The following is a 15,574-nucleotide window of genomic DNA, read 5'->3' on the forward strand; positions in this document are numbered from 1 at the left end:
TAGGTCATATGTAAAGTGCAAGTCTAGGTTTGTGTAAATGGTGGATCCCCAGACTTGGTCCAGCAGGACCGGTATCAGAGGCAAGGGGTAGCGATTTTTGATGGTTGCTTTACTACTCATTCTGTAATCAATACAATTCCTCAAATCTCTGGATTTTTTTGCCATAAAGGAAGAGACGATGAAATGGGAGAAGTGGAATGTCTTATAAACCCCAAATCCAACAACACATCCAAATAGATATTGATTTCATAGGTTCTGTTAATGCATATATATTCTGCTGCAAGGAAGGACCGCTCCAGGAACTACATCTATCCGGCTATCATAAACCCTATGAGGTGGCAACTGAGTTGGTTTGACTGGGTCAAAGATGTCTTGAAAATCCCAATATTCTTCTGGTACAATGGTGGTAGAAGGATCATTGGTTGCAGCACAATGTAGGGGTGTCACAGGACAGCACGCTTCTTGATAGCATGTGGTCATGCAGAAGGGGAAGTCCAAGGTCACTGTTTGAGACTCAATCAATTGAGAAATCAATTTTGGGTAATGGTGTTCCAGCAAGGAAATACCAAAAATAACGTCAAAGGTGGGGGTATCAATTATGCCAAATATTGTATCTTCTGTATGACCATTGTTACATACTATGGTTAATGGATTAGTGTTAAACCGAATAAGGCCAGAGGGCAAGGTTGAGCCATCAACTGCTCTAACTAGTTCGGTACTGCTTTGATAACACATGACACTCCTAGTTTGTCCGCTAGGGTCAGATCAAGGAAGATACCTATAGCACCCGAGTCTGTGAGCACTGACAGATTTTGTCTATTCTGAGGGGATGGAATGAGGGTTACTCTAATAGTCAGATGTCTTGATACATGGTTTAGGACATCAGTCAAGTATTGGGAGATCTGGTAAAGGGACCCTCTCAGAGAGGCGATCTCAGTTCTTTCCGAGAGCATTAGTTTTCCTGCTGCAGTTTGGGAACACTTAAACTAGCAGCAGCTTTTTTCTTTTTAGGTTTAACTGTGCAGTCTGGTGTGAAGTGACCGAATTTTTCACAATATTACAATGACTTCAAGAGTCAGATTAGCAAAATATATGGCAAGAATGTTATAGTTACGTTTTGATGGACAGCAGACCATGGTCACTTCAAGACTAATAGGAAAGCTCTTGGACTGTCACTCAGTAGGCTGAAGGTTCACATCATTGTATAGCAGTGTGTCTGTTTATTTTCTAGCATTTTGACTGTTAATAATTCCTAGTGATGTAACATTGAAGTCTTTTTCCACTCAAAATCTTTGGGTTCAATGTCATAGCTAAGTCTGGACACCACATGCAAAGGAGTCTCTTTTAGCCTAGTGGTTAAGGTATCACACCGTACACTGAAGGTTGAGGGTTCACGTGTATGTGCATCTGTGGTCATTTCCCAGGGTCCCGGGGCTGATTTCAACTGGGGTAGTGGGGTCGCCTGGCCCCTCACCACCCCCCAAAAAAATGTTAGAAGGCTGGGCCCAGGAGGATGGGGTCCCAAGGCCAAAATCAGTTAGAGGAGGGTGGCCACTTGGACATGCAGCCAACTCCCACTGTGCAGGGCCAAAGGCCATGCACAGCGTGGGGTTGTGTTGTTAGGGGGGTTGGCCACTGGGTCCATCCAAGGCCAATCCCAGTGGCCAACCCCACTATGTCCAGCACAAAATTGGGTGCTTATAGGGGGTTGGCCGCAGGCCAGGCCCAGTGGCCAACCCCACTATGCACGGCCTTTGGCCATGCCCGGCACAAGATTGGGTGGTTATAGCGGGGTGGCCACAGGCCTGGCCCTGGGGCGAAGCCATGTGCGATGGTGGTTGGATTAACATAAAGGGCCTCATTACAAGTTTGGCAGTCTGACAGGAAGACTGACACAGTGCCGGCCCCCAAAAGACTGCCATGTTGGCGGTAATCCAACCACCCTAATAAGAGTTACACAGCTCAGCCTGCTAAAACACAGTCAAATTTCCAAAACCGCCAGGACACTGGAGGATGAAAAAGAGGCGGTTCAACCACCAGCACCGCCAGCCCGCCAAAAAGTCTCAGATATTACAATCCAAAAATCTTGAGAGTGGTTCTTCCATGGCAGAAAACCATTGGCGGTATGAACCGCGCCAGTCTGCAGTCACATCAGTCAGAACACCACACCACACTGGATAGTTTGAATACCCCACACCTGACACACATCCACACACCAACACATCTACACACTGCACTATATAAGACACCCCTACACCTGCCACAATCCTTTGCAACCAGAGCACCACTCACAGCCAGAGATTAGCCAAACAAATAAGATATAAAAAAACAAACAATAGGCACCCCTATACATTTCACTCAGCACTCATCCCACATCTGCACAACATACACAACACACAATTTAGTATCCCACTCAATACACAACAACCATCACCCACTCACACCGCAGCACCCACACCTCATCACTAAAAATGTTTTACCCCATTTTTCACTACCTCACCATCTCTTCCACCACTACCATGTCCCCACAAAACATCCATGTTTCACTGATGATACGTTGAGGGTCATGGTGGACGAAATTGTCAGAGTAGAGCCATACCTTTTTGGTGCACATGTCCAGTGAACATAAATCTCCAGGAAAATGTTGTGGCAAAGGATAGTCAACAGGGTGAATTTTGTAGGCAGTAACTCACGCACGAGGGAGGACCTCAAGAAGAGGTGGAATGACCTCGGGGAAGGTACATTTCATGGCTGTCAGGCACAAGCTGGTCCGCAAGACTGGCAGTCGATCCCTACCTCCTCCCGTTACTTTCACATCAAAGGAGGGGAAGGTTTTGGACATCCTGTATCCTGAGGGCCTGACAGGAATACCTGGGGTAGTGGAGTCTGGTAAGTCACTACGCCATTCATGTCACCACAAAGTATTGCCTTGCATGCTCACTGATCACCTTTCCCCAACTCATTGACCAAATCACCCACCACCCCTGTGTTCAAATGTCTAAACACCCCTCTCTGGCATGGCACATGTCAACTAAACTCACCTGGGGTCACAGTGTTTGTGTATAGCATGTGAAGTACAGGGACTGACAGCACTCAAACTCCCAGCAGGAACTATTCCACATGTAAGAAAACCAGAATAGTGTGCTCCATTTTTAAAATGTGAAACTATCAAAGTAACCCCTCCTAAATGCACCACTGTTTTACAGTCCATGGCAATGACAGTAATGCTATGGCCCACTACCAGTACTATTATAAGCAAAACACAACTACAGATGTGTCCCCTCCCAAATTGGCCATTGAGAAACCATTCCTGACAATGTCATATACTCACCTGTGGGGGAGGGACTCTATGGGAAACTGGATGCACTTGCAATACATCCATAGAAAGGCCCAGGTCACATGGTAACTCCCATACTGTTTGCCAGCTCTGTCAGCATTGTGCATTGTCCATTGTCCAGCTTTCAGTTAAATCATTGATGCCATACACCTTACTAGGAGAGAAATGTATATTGTCATGTCTTTTCTCAGACAAGATATTAGGGTATCAGTAGTCATCTAATTACCCACATTCTCCAAGAGCTTGCAGAAGGGTGGATGCAATTGCAAATCTCTGGTCCCGACATTGCTCTATCCCAGATTTGGAAGCAGCTGTCACTGTCATATCAGGGGATCATGGAAAGGCAGTGGTTGCATGTCACATTTGATGTCTAGTTGTCAAAGTTAAACATCACTTTTTGCATCACTTACAGCAACTGTGTGTTCCTCTTCTCCTACAGGTAACCTTGCCATTCACCACCTGGAGAGGATACCAGAGACTGACTCTACCCCTCTGGATGAAGGCCCCAGTGAGGAAAACAACCCCGTATGTTTGGACACTGAGGACGAAGCTGGCCCATCAGGGACACCTGGTCAGTCAACAACTGTGAGCCTCACCCTGCCACATCGCCTTCTCCCAGCCCTGTTGCATCCAAAACACAGGCAGCCATTTGCCCCCAAAGCTTCATCCCAAGGACTGTGTCTTCCATTGTGTGCCCCCCAGTACAGGTACCTGAGTCTCTTGTTGTCACCCCTGACAATGATGGTCCTGCCACCAGTGGACGTGGGCACACTGTGCCAGGGGCGCAGGTACATAGGGGTAGGGGTCGTGGGAGGGATGGTATGGGACAGAGGAGGGGGCTCCAAGGGACACAACTGACATGGACACTATCTCCCAAGTCTTGAGAGCCTACCAACATTTCCAAGGCATGATGGGCCAAGTACTGACCATGATGGGAGAGCTCAGACAGCAGTGGGACAACCACCAAGAAGCCACGCAGCAGTGGCAGGCCCAAGACGCCATCCTGGCTTCCATTGCTGGGGTGCTGAGTGACATGAATACCACCCTGATTAGGTTTTGTACCCAACATCATGCCTCTTCCACTGCCAATGAAACATCAGGGCCCTTCTGCATCTGTGGCAGCTAATGGAATGGAGGCCCTGCCAGGGGAAGAGAATGCCTCAGACACTCCACCCTCTGTAGCAAAAGAACCCTCCCATAAACATGGACGTCAACCCAGACATCCAAGAGGAGCAGATGCCAAGACCAAACCCACTGCCAGGAAGTGAACCTCTACTGATTGGTTCCCCTTGTGTGGCATAGATACACCCTGTTGACTCTTCTGAAACCTATCTCCATTTTCCTATGGCACAAGGACACAGGATTTGTTTCCAAATGGTGTAGCAGCTACACTGATGATTTAATTCTCCATGACTGAACCCGCCACTGTTTAGTTTGTGTTATTTTGTTTCTCATCACCACATAACATGTGTTAGTGTGAATTTTCAACTACATACAACTGTCATGTATGACAAGTCTTGTATTAAAATATTCCTCTCTAATGTAAAGCATTTGTCATGGTCTATACACAGGTTGTGTATAACCTGGATACATATAGGCGGTCATTCTGACCGCCGCCCGCCATGCGGTTACCGCCATATGGCTGCTCCGCGGTCAAAAGACCACAGTGGGCATTCTGGCTTTCCCGCTGGGCCGGCGGGCGACTGCCAAAAGAGCGCCCGCCGGCCCAGCGGGAAAGGCCCTGCAACAAGGAAGCCGGCTCCGAATGGAGCCAGCGGAGTTGCAGGGGTGCGACGGGTGCAGTTGCACCTGTCGCGATTTTCACTGTCTGCTAAGGGGTTGCCCACTGTTCCATCCTGGGGAGTGCAAAGCCACAGTCTCTCAAGTCTCTACAGTGGGTGGTTTGCCCACTGTTCCATCCTGGGGGGTGCAAAACCACAGTCTCTCAAGTCTCTACAGTGGGTGGTTTGCCCACTGTTCCATCCTGGGGAGTGCAAAGCCACAACCACTGTTCCATCCTGGGGAGTGCAAAGCCACAGTCTCTCAAGTCTCTACAGTGGGTGGTTTGCCCACTGTTCCATCCTGGGGAGTGCAAAGCCACAGTCTCTCAAGTCTCTACAGTGGGTGGTTTGCCCACTGTTCCATCCTGGGGAGTGCAAAGCCACAGTCTCCCAAGTCTCTACAGTGGGTGGGTTGCCCACTGTTCCATCCTGGGGAGTGCAAAGCCACAGTCTCACAAGTGGATGACAGTCTCCATTGGTTCTGGAGGGGGCATGGTGCCCAGAGTGCTTCATCCTGCTAAGGACAGAGGTAGTGGATGACAGTCTCCACTGGTTCTGGAGGGGGCATGGTGCCCAGAGTGCTTCATCCTGCTAAGGACAGAGGTAGTGGATGTATCTCTCCACTGGTTCTGGAGGGGGCATGGTGCCCAGAATGCTTCATCCTGCTCGTGACGGACTCAGTAGCGTCAGTGCCCTTGGCGCTCATGGGCCAGCGGTGCTTGGAGCAGCGGTGCCCTGTTCAGCGGTGCTTGAGGCGGCGGGGTCCTCTTCAGTGGTGCTTGGAGCGGCGGTGCCCTGTTCAGCGGTGCTTGGAGCGGCGGTGCCCTGTTCAGCGGTGTTTGGAGCGGCGGTGCCCTGTTCAGCGGTGCTTGTGGCGGCGGGCTCCTTTGCAGTGACTCAGCTGCTGGTGGTCCTCTCTGTCCCAGCGGGGCTTGTGCTGGCTGTCCTCTCTGTCCCAGCGGGGCTTGTGCTGGCGGTCCTCTCTGTCCCAGCCGGGCTTGTGCTGGCGGTCCTCTCTGTCCCAGCGGGGCTTGTGCTGGCGGTCCTTTCTAGCCCAGCGGGGCTTGTGCTGGCGGTCCTCTCTGTCCCAGCGGGGCTTGTGCTGGTGGTCCTCTCTGTCCCAGCGGGGCTTGTGATGGTGGTCCTCTCCGTCCCAGGTGGCCTCCTGGGCAGCGGGGATGATGGCGGTGGCCTCCTGGGCAGCGGGGAGGATGGCGGTCTCCTCCGCCGTGCTGCTCTTCCCAGACTTTCCTGGTTTCTTGTGGCCCTTCCCCACCTTGGAAGGTGTCGCAGCTGACTCCACACTCCCACCGGGACCCCTGGGAGCGGCTTTGGCGTCTGGAGTTTTCCCCCTCTCCCGCCGGGCACTGGCCAACTTTTGATGCTTGACAGGTGGGGGACTGTCCGTGCTGTGGCTCCGTGCCACACTGGCTGCCCTGGTGGCCGGTGCACTCCAGATTCCGGTGACTGCAGGCACCACTGGTCCCGGAGATGTTGTGGCTGAGGTGCAAGTTCGGGAAATATGAGAAGGACGAGGTGGGGGAGGTGTGGGAAAGAGGTCAAGATTGGACAGGAAAAGTTTTTTGGAGACACTGGGATGGGTAGCTGGAGGGGGTTTGTGAGTGGAGGAAGAGGTTGTGGTTGTATGAGGTGTTCGTTTGCTGACTTTTGGTGAAGGTGCATGGGCTGGAGGTTGTCGTGAGGTGGATGGCTGTTGGGTGGGTGTGTGCCTGCGTTTGTGTATCTTGGGAGGTGGCGTCACAGACAAACTGGGAGAGGACACAGGGGACGTGTGAATGGTAGGGAGGGTGGTGACTGCACGTGAGCTGGGTGTGGTGGTTGGTGTGCTGGTGATGGCAGTAGTGGCTCCAGATGTAGTGCATGCAGGTGTGAGTGTAGACGAGACTGGGAGGGAGGAGGGAGACAAGGAGGAGGGGGACACAGTGTAGGCAGTGGATGTTTATGTGTCTGCATGTGTGTGATGCTTGCGTGAGTGCCTGTGGGATGTGTGGTGCTTATGTTTGCCAGAGCTTCCCTTGTGTGTTGACGTGTGTGCATGCTGGTCTGAAGGTGTGCTTGTGATAGGCTGGGGTACAGGGGATTGGGTCTGGGTGGAGGAAGTTGGAGCGGGGAGGCTAGAGACAGGGACAATGGCTGCCATCAGTGCTGAGGCCAGAGTCTGAAAAGCTCGCTGAAGGGCCGCCTGACCAGAATGAATGCCCTCCAGAAATGCATTTGTTTGTTGCAACTGCCTTTCGACACCCTGGATGGCATTCAAAATGGTAGACTGCCCAACAGTGAGGGACCTGAGGAGGTCAATGGCCTCCTCACTGAGGGCAGCAGGGTTGACTGGGGCAGGGCCTGAGGTGCCTGGGGCGAAGGTGATGCCCACCCTCCTGGGATAGTGGGCACGGGTCAAAGGCTGAGGGCCTGCTGGGAGGGCAGTGCTGGTAGGGGGGTTGGCGGCTGTACCTGTAGATGCGGGGGGCACAGATGTTGCCGCCACCACAAGGGAGCTCCCATCAGAGGATGAGTCCGTGTCACTGGTCTCAGCTCCTGTCCCTGTCGTGGAGCTCCCCTTGCCCTCCGACCCACTGGTGAATTCAGACTCGTAGTGTCGCCCTCCAAGGCCATGTGGGATGCAGCTCCCTCGTGCTCCGGTGCCACTGCTCCTCCGCCTGATGATGCTAATGCACACAAGAACAGGGAGACCACAAAAAGTGGGGGACGACAGAAGAAAGACATGTTCAGTGCATGCATTGCCGCTACAGTTGGCAGACACGACAGACACAGAAGCCCCCTGCACTACGCCGTGCTCTTGGGCTCCACTGTTCAATCCCTGGGAAATGTCCTACTAGGCTATGGACGACATCAGCACACATGGATGAATCAGGGGCATGACTTGGTGTACTTGGCACTCTATAGAGGTGGGGTGGGGTGCCACATGGGCTGCCTTACGGAGGGACCGTGCCTACTAAACTCGCCCTGGCCTAGGGAAACCCACAGCCCACCTCCCCCACCCAGACACCTCCACTGCGCGCAAAATCAGCAGGATGAGAGTGTACTCACCCCCTTGTGGCTGCTGTGATGCCCTCAAGCGCCCATCCAACTCCAGGTACGCCACCGCCAGGATCCTGAACATCAGGGGGGTCATGGTGCGACGGGCATCCCTCCCACGGTGGGAGGCCATCCCCAGCTGAGCCTTCGCCGTCTTCTTGCTCCAGTGGCGAATGTCCTCCCATCTTTTCCGGCAGTGGGTGCTCCGTCTGTGGTAGACACCCAGGGTCCGGAAGTCCTTGGCGATGGCACGCCAAATATGTTTTTTCTGGTGGGCGCTGACCTACATGAATTGTACATGGGGAAAAGAAAAGTTATAACCAAGTGCACCGTCACAGTCATTGGCCCCCATCCCTACCCTTGCCATGTGGCACATGCACTCACTGTCGTTTCATGCATGCCGCAATCCCCCCCCTTCTTACTTCCACCCCACTCCACACAGGCATAGCCCATACAGCATGCTCCCAGTGTACTTACCTGTTTGTCTGGAGGACCGTAGAGTAGCGTGTACTGGGGGAGGACCCCATCCACAAGTTTCTCCAACTCCTCCGATGTGAAGGCAGGGGACCTTTCCCCAGACACTCGAGCCATTGTCTCTTCCAGACCGAGGTCACAGTAGCACTTGCAGTGTAGGTCCTCTCCTGTCGAAGATCAGGTATCTAGTGATTGAACAGATAGAAAATGGCGGACACATCCGTGGCGGTGCGTACCGTCACCGCCGGCGTACATCGTCATTGGCTCCTGGGACCCATAGGGTCCAATGTTAACCAATGCAGCATTGCGCCGTGGGCTTCGACCGCCTACCACGACGGTGTACAACGCCAGCGCAGTTACCTCACATCCCATTGTCCCACTTTAGAGGTCAGGCAGCCGCCATTTCCGGGGCCCACATGGCTTCATTTCTAAGTGCGTCACACATACCTAGGCCTAGACTCAACACACATACAGGCCACTTTTCGGATTAGGATTCGTGTTCTGTGTAAGCTGTGGGTACGTACCTCTGAGTTGTTTGACTCTGTGCTCGCTGTTGTCCTTCATAGGCACCGTCCGCTGGGACATGTGAGGAGATGGCGGCATTCTCCTGTGTACAGACCGCTGGTGGGCCTGTCGACAATGGAGGAAAGACATGTGATCATCACATACAGGCTTGACCGTGCCACATCCAGGATCTGTGTACCCAGTTGGAGCCAGACCTGATGTCAGCTATCTGCCATCCCACAGGAATCCCCCTCAAGTGCAGGTGCTGTCAGTGCTCCATTTCCTTGCAAGTGGGTCATTTCAAACAACAGTGGCCATAGCATCAGGGATGTCCCAGCCTATGTTTTCCAACGTGTTGTCCACAGTGTTGTCTGCCCTGCTGAAACACATGCGGAGCTACATCGTTTTCCCTCAGGTGGAAGATTTGCCTACAGTGAAAGGTGATTTCTATGCCCTGGGACATATCCCCAACATCATAGGTGCCATTGATGGGACCCATGTGGCTTTGGTCCCCCCGCAGGAGTGAACAGGTGTACAGAAACCGGAAGTTATAATTCCATGAATGTGCAAATGGTGTGTTTGGCAGACCAGTACATCTCCCATGAGAATGCCAAGTTCCCTGGCTCATGTCATGACGCCTACATCCTGCGGAATAGCAGCATCCCTTATGTGATGGGTCAACTCCAGAGGCACTGTGTGTGGCTATTAGGTGAGCACCTGGAAGCAAGACAGTGGGAATGGTTGTCTGGGTCTGGGGTTATCCCTACAGGTTAGTGTGTGTCTAACAGTTGTCCCTCGCCATTTGCAGGTGACTCTGGTTACCCCAACCTGTCATGGCTACTGACCCCAGGGAGGAATCCCAGGACAAGGGAAGAGGAACGGTACAATGAGGCCCATGGGCGAACACAGCGGATAATCGAGCGGACCTTCGGCCTCCTGAAGGCCAGGTTCAGGTGCCTCCATATGACAGGTGGATCCCTATTCTACTCACCAAAGAAGGTGTGCCAGATCATCGTGGCCTGCTGTATGCTTCACAACTTGGCTTTGCGACAACAGGTGCCTTTTCTGCAGGAGGATGGTCCAGATGCCGGTGTTGTTGCAGCTGTGGAGCCTGTGGACAGTGAAGACGAGGAAGCAAAAGAAGAGGACATGGACAACAGGGACTCGGTGATCCAGCAATACTTCCAGTGAAACACAGGTAAGAATACAAACCTGCCTACTACATGTACTTTAACACCACTACCTCTCTACTGTCTGTCGTTTTCACCCAGTGTATGGTCACTGAGTTGTCACTTTCCCTTACGATTTCACAGATGTGGGTCCCACTGTGTGACATCTGCTTTGATTCCTCATGGACTAGAGCTGTGTGACATAGGTATGTTGACATTACAATTGAAAGATCTTTTTGCCACATTAATTGCTAATACACTATTCCGAACTCACAGACTGACTCCAGATTGTTTTGAGATTCAAGGGTGTTTATTTATGCGCAAAATATTAGGGGGGTTTCAAAATGGTGATGGGTGATGGTGGAAGAATGTCCATGGCAGAGTCCAGTCTATTAGTCTCACAGGTGCATTGCCCAAATGGGCATAGGAGGTGGAGCTGGAACAGTTTAACGATGGACAGGGTGACAAAGTGGGACAGGAGGATAACATTCAGGGTGGTCTCATTTCTTGGCGGGGGTCTTGGCATCGTTCTCTGTCTTTGTCCTGGATCTCAGGGACCGTTTGCGGGGTGGTTCTCCCCCTGCAGGGGGTGGGGTGCTGGTGTGGTGGTCCTGTGGCGGTGCCTCCTGTCCAGTAGCGCCGGCAGAGGTGGTGGGCAGTTCATCGTCTATGCTAGTGTCAGGGGCCCCTTGTTGTGCCACAGTGTCCCTCCTGGTGTTGAGTAGTTCCTTCAGCACCCCTACGATGGTGCCCAGGGTGGAATTGATGGATCTGAGTTCTTCCCTGAAGCCCAAATACTGTTCCTCCTGCAGGCGCTGGGTCTCCTGAAACTTGGCCAGTACCGTTGCCATCGTCTCCTGGGAGTGGTGGTAGGCTCCCATGATGGAGGAGAGGGCCTCGTGGAAAGTGGGTTCCCTTGGCCTGTCCCCCCCCTGTTGCACAGCAGCCCTCCCAGTTCCCCTGTGTACCTGGTCCTCCGTCCCCTGGACTGTGTGCCCACTGCCACTGCCCCCAGGTCCCTATTGTTGTTGGTGTGGTGGGTTATCCTGGGTTCCCTGTAGTGGTGGACACACTGCTGATTGACGTGTCCTGGGGACAGCGGTATGGGCCCGCTGGGTGGGTGCTGTGCTGGTGTTTCCAGAGGGGGGAAGCTCTGTGGTGGCCTGTGACTGTGTGAGGGGAACTGACTGTCCTGAGGTCCCCGATGGGCCGGGCTGGTCATCTAGATCCAGTTGGTCAAAGCTGCTGTCATCACTGTGGGCCTCTTCTGTTGGTGGTGTGGACATGTGTGGACCCTCCTGTCTGGTGATGTTGGGTAGGGGTCCTGCAGGGGAATACAAGGATGTTTATTACATCAGTGTGTGGCATGGTGTGCAATGGGTGGGTGACCGTGTACCCCAGTGCTTGCATTCCTGTGTGGGACCTGGTGTGATGATGGTTTAGGGGGTGGTGTATGGGTTTGTGCAGTGGGCATGCTTTAGCGATGGGTGTCCATGCTTTGGTGTTGTATGCATGTCTTGGTGTTGGGATGTGTGGTTTGTGATAGTGGGACATCTGTGAGGAGTTGGAGTGATGGGGGTGAGGGTGGGGGTATGTGATGGCATGCAGGTAGGGTGGGGGATGTAATGGTTAAGATTTGGCTTACCAGAGTCCAGTCCGCCATCTACTCCTGCGAGGCCCTCAGGATGCAGCATCGCCAAGACCTGCTCCTCCCATGTTGTTAGTTGTGGGGGAGGAGGTGGGGGTCCGCCGCCAGTCCGCTGAACCGCAAGGTGGTGTCTTGAGACCAGGGAACGCACGTTCCCCCGTAGGTCGTTCCACCTCTTCCTGATGTCATCCCTATTTCTTGGGTGCTGTCCCACTGCGTTGACCCTGTCCATTATTCTTCGCCATAGCTCCATCTTCCTTGCAATGGAGGTGTGCTGCACCTGTGATCCGCATAGCTGTGGCTCTACCCGGATGATTTCCTCCACCATGACCCTGAGCTCCTCCTCTGAGAACCTGGGGTGTCTTTGCCGTGCCATGGGGTGGTGTGGGTGATGTGTGGGGTGGTGTGTGTGGTGATAAGTGTGCTGATATGTAGTGGGGTATTGTGTGAGGTGCGTGGAAGTTATGTGGGTGATGGTCTGGTGTGCCTGTGGATGCTAGTATTGTTGATGGTGGTGTCTCTCTCTGTGCTTCTTTCTCAGTTGTTGTCGTAGGGGTTTTTGGATGATGTGGGTGTGTGTTTGATATTGTATTGGGTGTGTGGGAGTGGTGTGTGTATGTGTATCAGGTGTGTGTATTTCGAATTGTCCAATGTGGCTGTGTTTTGTATGTGTGTGTATATTTTGAGCGCAGCGGTGTGTACCGCCAATGGAATAATGCGGTTGAAAGACCGCTGCATGCATTCGTGTGTCGTGATATTGTGGGTGTATTTCTGTTGGCGTGACGGTGGAGGTTTTGTTTTCGCCAGTTTATCACTGACCTTTGGTGTGGCGGACTTGTGTGGGTGTCTGAATTTTGGCAGATTCCGTGCTGTGGGTCATAATAGTTGTGGCGGATTTCCACGGGCGCGGCGGTGTGTTGGCAGTCTTCTGCTTTTACCGCCAATGTTGTAATGACCGCCTATGTCACATAAAACAGTGAAAAATTTGTACTCAGCACATACCTAGGCAACATTTGTCTAAATACTATAATCAGATCCCCTAACCTCTAGCATGTTCTTTGAATGGAGAAACATGTCACGGACTGTAAAAGTGACATCAACGTACTCAGCAAGTGCAACATATGTGGAACACCTATACTATGTTCAGATCATCATTACTATGTTGACAATACTGTTCCATGTACATAACTCAGCATACATAATTTCTACATCCTAACCTACCATCCCACTGTCCTGACAATCTGACCATTGAGTTCACACACCACACATCTCATGCCAGACAGTACTTGGTTTAATCCATGTACACTTCACATGTCAGTCTGAAAATTTCATCTGCCTGTGACACTGTCTGATATTGCCAAATGAGGATGAGACAGTCAATCTGCAATCTGTAATTGACAAACATAACCTATAGGCCACATTGATACCTGTACATTGCACTGTCAAATCATATGTACAAATGTGACTTTGATAGCGCATTGCGAAAACATTAGACAATGTACATAACAGTTCTGTACATGACTACAACTAACAATCTGCATGGATATCTGAGTCATGGGCTTTGGAGTCATTATGACCTATCTGAGGGTCATAATAAGAACCTTATCTGGCATTTCTAACCTCACCAAATACCCCACTGAATAACTTTTATTTCATCACATCACATACCTTGAGTCAGTTGAAGTACTGATTGATGAGATCATCCCTGATGTCTCCAGCTTCATCCTCATCATGCTCATCCTCACTTGGGAAATCTGCATTTCCACTCAAAGGATCTGCTGGCTCCCCTCATCTGGTATGAATGGTATCTGACACTTGAAGGCAAGATTGTGGAGCATGCAGCAGGAAACAATAATTTTACAAACCTTGTTGGGTGAGTAGAGGAGGGCACCTCCAGACTTATCAATGCTGCAGAATCTTGCCTTCAGAAGCCCAAAAGTCTGCTCCATGAAACATATTGGGCCTCATTACAACATTGGCGGGCGGCAGCTGTAACCGCTATGCGGCCGCCAATGCGGCCGCACTCCCGCGGTGCCCATTTGGACATCCCCACTGGGCCGGCGGGCAGAAACCAAGTTTCCGCCCGGCAGCCCAGCGGGGATGTGGGCCGCAACATGGGAGCCGGCTCCAAATGGAGCCGGCGGTGTTGCGGCCGTGCGACGGGTGCAGTTGCACCTGTCACGCTTTTCACTGTCTGCACAGCAGACAGTGAAAAGCCGCATGGGGCCCTGTCAGGGGGCCCCTGCACTGCCCATGCCAGTGTCTGAACTGTCCCCTCCAGTCTCCGCCGTGGTGCTCCCCTTGCCCTCCATCCCACTGGTGCCCTCAGCATTGGTGGACTCTGCCTCCTGGGTCTTGTGGGATGCAGCTCCCTCCGTCACAGGTGCCTCTGCCCCTCTGCCAGATGATGCTAATGCACATAAGGACAGGGTGACAAAACAAAAAGGAGGGGGAAGAGACAAAGGATACACATGGTCAATGGCTACACCAACACCACCTTTGGCGTACATATCACCCTCACACACAGGGAACAGCCTTACCCACTATGCAATGCACTATCATTAACAATGCTGGTCACCAGGGCATGGGGAGGGACACACTGCACCAACTGCAGCATACCTGGGATCCACACAGCCCTGCCCAGTAGTGGATGCCTACTAGTTAGATAGGAGGAATATCAAATCAGAACCCTGCCCAACATGGGACCTACTCTGCAATGTCAGGCCTGGTCTAGGGGCACCCACAGAATCACATCCCCCGCCCAGATATCACTCGACCATGCATAACTTGTGAGGAAGGGCACTGTATTCACCCCCTTGTGGCTGCTGTGATGCCCTCAAGCACCTATCCAGCTCCGGATAGGCCACCGCTTGAATACGGGCCATCAGGGAGGTCAGGGTTCAACGGGCACCACTTCCTCATTGGGAGGCCATCCCCAGCTGGGCCTCCGCCGTCTTCCGAACCCAGCATCTCAGGTCCTCCCACCGTTTCCGAAAGTGGGTGCTCTGCCTGCCGTAGACCCCCAGGGTCCGCACGTCCTTAGCGATGGCATGCCATATACCCTTTTTTTTATGGGCGTTGACCTGCAGAGGAAATATACACAGAGAAAGGTATTAGTTAGACTGTCCTGCCTGTTACACTCGTGGCCCACCATTGCCCTTCCCATCCCCTTTTGCACAGACATGGCCCAACATACATGCTGCACGCTGCCCAGGGCCCATCCACCAACCCCCACTACACGAGGCCTTCACACACAGCACTCCATGCACTCCTGCCCCATGCATCGTGCTCATAGTGTACTCACCTGTTGGTCTGGAGGTCCATACAGCAGTCCATACTGGGGTAGGACCCCATCCACTAGTCTCTCCAACTCTGCCGAGGTGAAGGCAGGGGCCCTTTCCCCAGTCACACGTGCCATGGTAGGTCCCAGACACAGGTCACAGCAGCACATGCAGTGTAGGTCCTCTCCTGTTGGAGGTCAGGTAGCAAGTGAGTGAACAGATAGAAAATGGTGGTGATGTCCGCGGCAGTGCATACCGTCACTGCTGGCGTACATCACCATTGGCCTATGTACCCCATAGGGCACAAGTTCATCCAATGAGGC

The sequence above is a fragment of the Pleurodeles waltl genome, chromosome 7, assembly GCF_031143425.1.
Source record: "Pleurodeles waltl isolate 20211129_DDA chromosome 7, aPleWal1.hap1.20221129, whole genome shotgun sequence".
NCBI lineage: Eukaryota > Metazoa > Chordata > Amphibia > Caudata > Salamandridae > Pleurodeles > Pleurodeles waltl.